Consider the following 7025-nt stretch of genomic DNA (forward strand, 5'->3'; position numbering starts at 1 on the left):
TCTGGGGTTGCTTCTGTCTGAGTGATATCAGCTTAAAGGGATTCTCCTCCTGGGAAGGGCTGGACTCTCTGGCCCTCCTTAGTGACTAGCCCATGTGCAGCCTGTGATCCCAGAGAGTCAGGACCATGGTTTAAGGGAGAGAACATTGGTTTCCACACCTGTGTCTTCTAGTGTTGCAGCGTGTCTCCCCAAGGTCTTGGGATGTTCTAAGACTTTTATTAAGTAGTAGAACCATGGCTAAATTTCACAGCTGAAATTTAAAATGTGCCATCCTCAGGACTAGCTTGCCTATTTCCATTTCTCTCACTCAAAGTCTTTTTTAATGTATTTTTCAGGGAAAAGTAAAAATTATATATATGTATGGCTTACAACATGATGTTTTGATATATGAATATATTGTGGGATGGCTAAATCAAGCCATTTAATATATGTATTACCTCATATATGTGTCATTTTTGTGTGGCAAAAACATTTAAAATTTACTCTTTTAGCAATTTTCATGTCACATATTGTTATTAACTATAGTCAACATGATGTCCAGTGGATCCCTTGGACTTATTCCTCCTGTCTCTTTCAACCAAGAGCTTACAACACTGGGTGGCAAGTGCCACTACTTGCCTTCAACTTTTTGCAACTTCCTATTCCATATTTCTAAGAATGTGTCTTGCCCTAGTATTCAAAGCCCATCTCCATGGAGCACCCAATGACTGTTGACCATTCATTTTGTGCCAAACACTTGCACATACTTTAAATAAGTTGTCCATTTTAATCCTTACAACTGACATGCAGAATGGTGCTGTTACCCTCTTTAACAGGTGAGAAAATTGAAGTGCAAAAACATTTGGTTGTCAAGATCACCCAACTGGTAAAAGGCAGAGCCTCAGTCTGAGCACCATCTGGGAAATTTTTAGAGATGAGCTCCATCCTTTGCCAGGTATGGGAAGCATCCAACTCTGTATCCCGTGCCTCCCTTCTTTGTCCTGGAACTTCTAACAGAAGTGAGGAGGAAGAACCAGGACTGGGGCCCTGGGAGCTCAGAACCCAGAAACCCAGTCACTGTGACTCCTCCATGAGCTCACTCTAATGCAATGCTTCTTAGTTTGCCCCACCCCCTCCACCTTATGATAATCATTTCCCTGGGAACCCTGGAGTCATATGTATATGTGATCTATATAGGGAGATATAGAGATAAGCACTGTCTACTGTAACCACCCAGTTTCCCCAAATGGGGCCTAATGATTTTCCCAACAGCAGAGCAGACAGAGAGTGGCAACTGCCATTTCTTGTATAAATAACAATAGGTAAAAGACGAAAGCCCCTTGCCTTGTCTTCCCACCAGTTCAAGCTGAATGTAACTCTGAGCCTAGGTTAAGTCAAAGTCATAACTTTGCTGAGTGTGGTGGGTTTCCAAGAGAGCCATTTTCCCCCTCAGCTGTTTTTCTTATGTTATCCGCAAAAGCCGCCCATCCCACCACCTCCTTTCTGCCAACCAGGACATCCCAAAACACTGCCCTCACACCCCCACACCCAGCATGGTCGGAATGCTTGCTTGGGACCATCCTAGATGCCAGGGATCTAAGTCAAAAGTCATGAGTGGGTTTGGAAATCCAAGGAAGCCAGTCCTCGTAAAATGATGGGGAAGTGGGGCAAGGGGAGGGTGAAGGCACTGTCATCTCCAAATCCCGCCATGCCAGCCCTGGGGGTGAGTAAAACCTAAAATTTGAGGAAGGACAGGTGGATCCTATTGTGACTAGGGACTGATTAGGACACCCCAATCCTGGGCCACCTCATGGCCTCAGGCAGGGATGAGAGGTATATAATAGGTAGACAGGCTCAGAGCATCCCAAACCCCTCCGCACCTATCTGCTCCAGTCACTGGTGAACCTCGGTAAGTCTCGAAAGGTAGTACCTCTCACAGCAGCCTCGCCTTGCCTGCATCCCTAACCAACTATGGACTGGGCTGATTCTCTTGGTGGTGGTCAGAAAGGATGGCCTCTTTGGGGCACTTCTTTTTTCCATATCATTTGTGACAAACCTGTCTTGAGTCCAGCAAGTTATCCACCAGAGAAGTGTGGGAGGCTGGGCTGAGCAGCGAGAAGGGGAGGGGGGTGTCTACCAGAGGGTCAGTATCTCAAGGATGCTGCTGGCATGGTGTGGGTGTTGCATCTTGTCAGGTGCTAAGAGGGAATCAGTAGGAGAGGAGAGATCAGCTCTGGGCAGAGCAACTGGAAGGGCTGTCCTTTCAGACAAAAGAGAATGTAGGGAAGAAAGAGAACAGACTCCTTCGGGACAACAGAGGTGTAGAGGCCCATGGAGCAAAAGGCAACAGGGACAAGATGATGTGGCTCCACGGAAGGCTCTGCTCTGGGAATCAGGAGACTTCTTTTCCCACCATTTGTGCCAAGTGGTTGTGAAGCCATTCCTTCCCTCTGTGAGGTCTGCTTTCCCTAACTCTAATTGAGAGAGGCAAGCTAGATGGTCCATTTCATCTATCTCTAGAGTTTTCGCTTTATAAACTGCTTTAGAGAGTAGTTAAGATGCTCCTTTTACATTTTTTATGAATTTATTTAATAAATGACAACTCATATCATGCTCATGATGTGCTAGTATTCTGCATGTGTGTATCGGTACATACAAACCTACACATGCGTTTATGTAAGCATGCATAGATTTAAGTATGTGCTTTTATACACTCATTTAATTTTTGCGCTAACTCTAAGAGAGGTAAGTATGGAAAACCTTAGTAAGTTGCTCAAAATCATATAGTTAATAAATGATTTAGCCAGAACTCAGATCCCAGGCAATTTATTCCAGATGCCACAGGTTTTGCTATAACAGGATGCAACAGTTTGCGCTTTCATTCTTACTCTTTCTTTTCCTCTCTCTCCCTTTTCTTCCCTTTTTTTTAATGTTTTTCTTTCTTTTCTTCCCCTCCTATCATTTCTGTTTTCCCTCCCTCCCTTCCTCCTTTCCTATCTTTCCTTCCTTCCATGTTTCTTTGTTCATCTTGAAAAGAGTTGAAATAGCTTGTAAACACTCAAAGTTTACACATGCACACACACACACACATGCACACTCCTCTTAAATCTATGAAGGGATCAGGGCAAGGTAAAAGTAGAGCATGACATGAATGTGGCAGGGGGTTCACCTGGGCTTAGGGTCTCTCTGTGGCTCAAGTGTTCCTCATTTCTGTGTCTTTTTGTTTCCAGTTGCAAGTCCAGCCCAGAATGTCTCAGCAGAAGCAGAAGCAGTGTGCTCCCCCACAGCAGTGCTGCCCCCCACCCCAGCAGTGCTGCCCTCCACCCAAGCAGTGCTGCCCCCCACCTCAACAGTGCTGCCCCCCACCTCAACAGTGCTGTCCCCCTCCCCAGCAGTGCTGTCCCCCACCCAAGCAGTGCTGCCCCCCACCCCAGCAGTGCTGCCCCCCACCTCAACAGTGCTGTCCCCCTCCCCAGCAGTGCTGCCCGCCTCCCCAGCAGACCAAGCAGCCTTGCCAGCCCCCACCCAAGTGCCAGGAGCCCTGTGCCCCCAAGTGCCCACCCCCTCAGCAGTGCCAGAAGTCCAAGCAGAAGTAAACTCTGGGCATGTGATCAGAGGCGAACCCCGAGGAAAAATAGAGCATGAAGTTCCTTCTGGGCCAGCATCTTACACTCCACAAGCCAAGCAAAGCCCTGCTCACCAGTGCTTCTGGATGCAGCCACACTTCACACCTGGGGGAGAGGCAGCACCAGGCCGGCGGCTTCCTCGAGCTCTACTCTTCTTAATTAGCAGCTGCAGTTTCCATCTCAGACAAGGATCTGGTTCTAAACTATCTAATCATCTTTCCTGACATGCATCTACATTGCCCTGCTGGAAACATGAGCGGCATGCCCAGACATCTTCTCCTACCACGCTTCTCCTCAGCTCCTGTTTTCAAACAATTAAAATAGAATCCCTCTGGCATGAGTGTCTTGGTCTGATGATTTTGTCATTTTTTTGTCATTTGAAAATGTAGCATTTCTGCAGATTTTTTTTTTTTTTTTTTTTTTTAGACGGAGTCTCGCTCTGTCGCCCAGGCTCAGGCTGGAGTGCAGTGGCACGATCTCAGCTCACTGCAAGCTTCGCCTCCGGGATTCACACCATTCTCCTGCCTCAGACTCCCAAGTAACTGGGACTACAGGCGCCCGCCACCATGCCCAGCTATTTTTTTTTTTTTGTATTTTTAGTAGAGACGGGGTTTCACAGTGTTAACCAGGATGATCTCGATCTCCTGACCTCATGATCTGCCCACCTCGGCCTCCCAAAGTGCTGGGATTACAGGCGTAAGCCACCGCGCCTGGCTGCATTTCTGTAGATTTTTTATTCTGCTCCCATCCCAACTCCCAAACAGAGCCAAGTATGGGATGCAGGTGCAGGAGAAGGCATAGGGAGGAGCCTTCTGAGATGCCCAGACATTTACAAGTCTTCTACCAGAAGAAGAGGTGAGGACTTCCGCAACACAGATGTACACCACATTCACAGAAAATGAGGATGCAACGAAGAACCAGGGGGAGACAGTGCCCACCCAGAGAACATGTGCAAGGGAAATCCATTCTTCTAGGCCAAGACAGAGCAAGAGAGCCTGCCGAAAAAACCTACACAGTAGAGGAAAAGGATTGAGGCAGGTAAGTTCTAACTCGGAGAGCACACTCCAAGGGCTGAAAAGAGTTGAGATAAGGCCTTAAAAATTCTCCCATAGGTAAAAGAAAAAGCCAAAGTTTCTTCAAGCTAACCAAAGGTGTGAACAGGAGACAGTCTATGCAAACACTGCATACCCAACAAACACACCTGACAGTAAATATTTTATCAAAATATCAGCTCCCATTATTTCTGTTTGGGGATTCTCTTGAGCAATTTTCCCCCACTGTCATTCTGCTTTCAATTATCTAAATTCCTGGGGGATTGAAGTGACCAAATAATGCAGACCCACAGGGAATCCAAACTTCTGGTTTCTACTATTTCAAATACCGACTCCCAAGTTTCTCCACTAGACCCCTCTCTTAAAAAATAGTCCACAGATTGATATATTGGAATCTCCTCCTATACCTGCCTCCCCTTTCATGCCTCTGGGCACCAGGGAAGTCACTGATAACCAGCAGAAGTACCCAAAGGAAACCAGAGAATAATATAAAATAAAAATCTAGATTATCCCAACATATGTTATAGACCCTAGAGAATACAAAGTTAAAAACTAGAACTGTTAACATTGCTTCCCAGACAGGTGAGATCTTCTTCCTCCATCATACCTCTTTCTATGCCTTTCAGGTCTCATCTATTCACCCATCCATCCATCCATTTATCCATCATGCACCATGCATCAATGCACCCCATATTAAGCACCCTCTCTTGTTTGTTCATAATGTGGTGGACACTGTGAAGATACAGACACACAGCACAGGGTTCTGGGTCTCACCCAAGATTATAAAGAACAATTAGACAAGGAAGCATCTACTGAAGGGATGATGGATGGTATAATACCTCACTTACACCCTCAGAATTCAGAGGAGACAGACAGAGTGAGAAAAATAAGAGCTGTTGAGGGGAGGAAGGAGAACTTGGTCCTCTCAGTAGTCATAGCACCTACCACAGAGCTCCCAGGAACTTGCCTGTTCAGTGATGAATACCTGGAGAAGGTGCAGTTTCTAGTGGAGGGACAGTAGGATTTGGCTAGGACAGAGAGCATCCCAGAACTGGATACAGCAGGAGCCAGTGCTGTGGGATCCAGGTGTGCTCAGGAGGGTCAGCCCTGTGGTACATATCTAAGCCCCAAGACTGAGTGGTTGGAAAGCACGGCTGCTCACATCTGATGTAAACCACAGAAATTTGGGGATGGCTCCAGTTTTGTGACATATTGCTCCTAACTCTTTTCCCAAGATATTGCATTCAACAGAAACTCAAGTCTTAGATACAGAAAAGCAGTGAAAAGTTAAGTAAATCTTAACTGAACTCCCAAGACATAATGTAAAGTTTTAAACATTTTCCCACATTCAAATATATCATTGAGCAGTCTCCAAATGTCTCTTTGCTCTAGTCCTATATGATATCTTTCCCAGATTTTGCTCGTGTAGACTCTTACCCTACTTGATTCAGCGACTTAGCACGAGGTTCTGTTTTCCTCTCTAGGCTTCATTTAATTTTCTCCTCTACTAATTATCATAATCTCCAGGTATGCACATGTGCATGCATACACTCGTGTGTGCACACATGCTACGAGAGTGAGCAAGCCATAATCTAGAAATGCCCTCAGATGAGAAAAAGACTACAAGTATGTGACCTTGCTGATTCTTCTTTGAATCCTGTCACACTGGGTTTGGATTCCAGAGCCACCCTTCTTTTGCATGTGACCTGCAACGAATCACATAACTTTTCTATGTCTCACTTTTCTCATCTGTATAGTGGGAAAACAACTGCCTCTTGGAGCTGATGGGGGTGGAGAGTGTTCAATGAGACAATGGAAATGAAGAAGAAAGCATAGCATGACCCTAGCAGGTGTTGGATAGATTTCAGCTATCGCTTTGATGACTGTTCTCCAGGTCCTGATCAAGCAGCAAGCCTGCAGATGGCACCCTCCCCTTATCCCACCAACCTCAGGACATGGGCTCCAGATCTTCAGTGACACAAAGGTGTGAGGGAGCACAGCACATATTGAGGGAAGGGCCAAGGATCAGTTAAGTGGACCAAAGGGTCTGAGCAGGTGTTCATGGGGAAACAAGATTTAGTCTAGAGTATAAGTACTCCATTTGGTAGTTGCCCTTCTCTTCCAGAATCTTGCCCTTCGTGACACCTGCCCACAATGAATCCTGCCCTCAAGGCAGTCCTGGGTGGCCCTGGCTCATGGTGACTTTTACCTGTTGCTTTGTAAAGTGAGCCGTGTCTTTTTGAGGCAGGCTACGTTCCCTGGAGCCTTTTGAGATAAGCAGACATTTACAAGGCTCCCACTAGGGTAAGATGTGGGGGACTTCTGAAGCACAGATGCACTCGGCATTCAAAGAAAAATAAGGATGCAA

The sequence above is a fragment of the Theropithecus gelada genome, chromosome 1 (genome assembly GCF_003255815.1).
Source record: "Theropithecus gelada isolate Dixy chromosome 1, Tgel_1.0, whole genome shotgun sequence".
Lineage (NCBI taxonomy): Eukaryota > Metazoa > Chordata > Mammalia > Primates > Cercopithecidae > Theropithecus > Theropithecus gelada.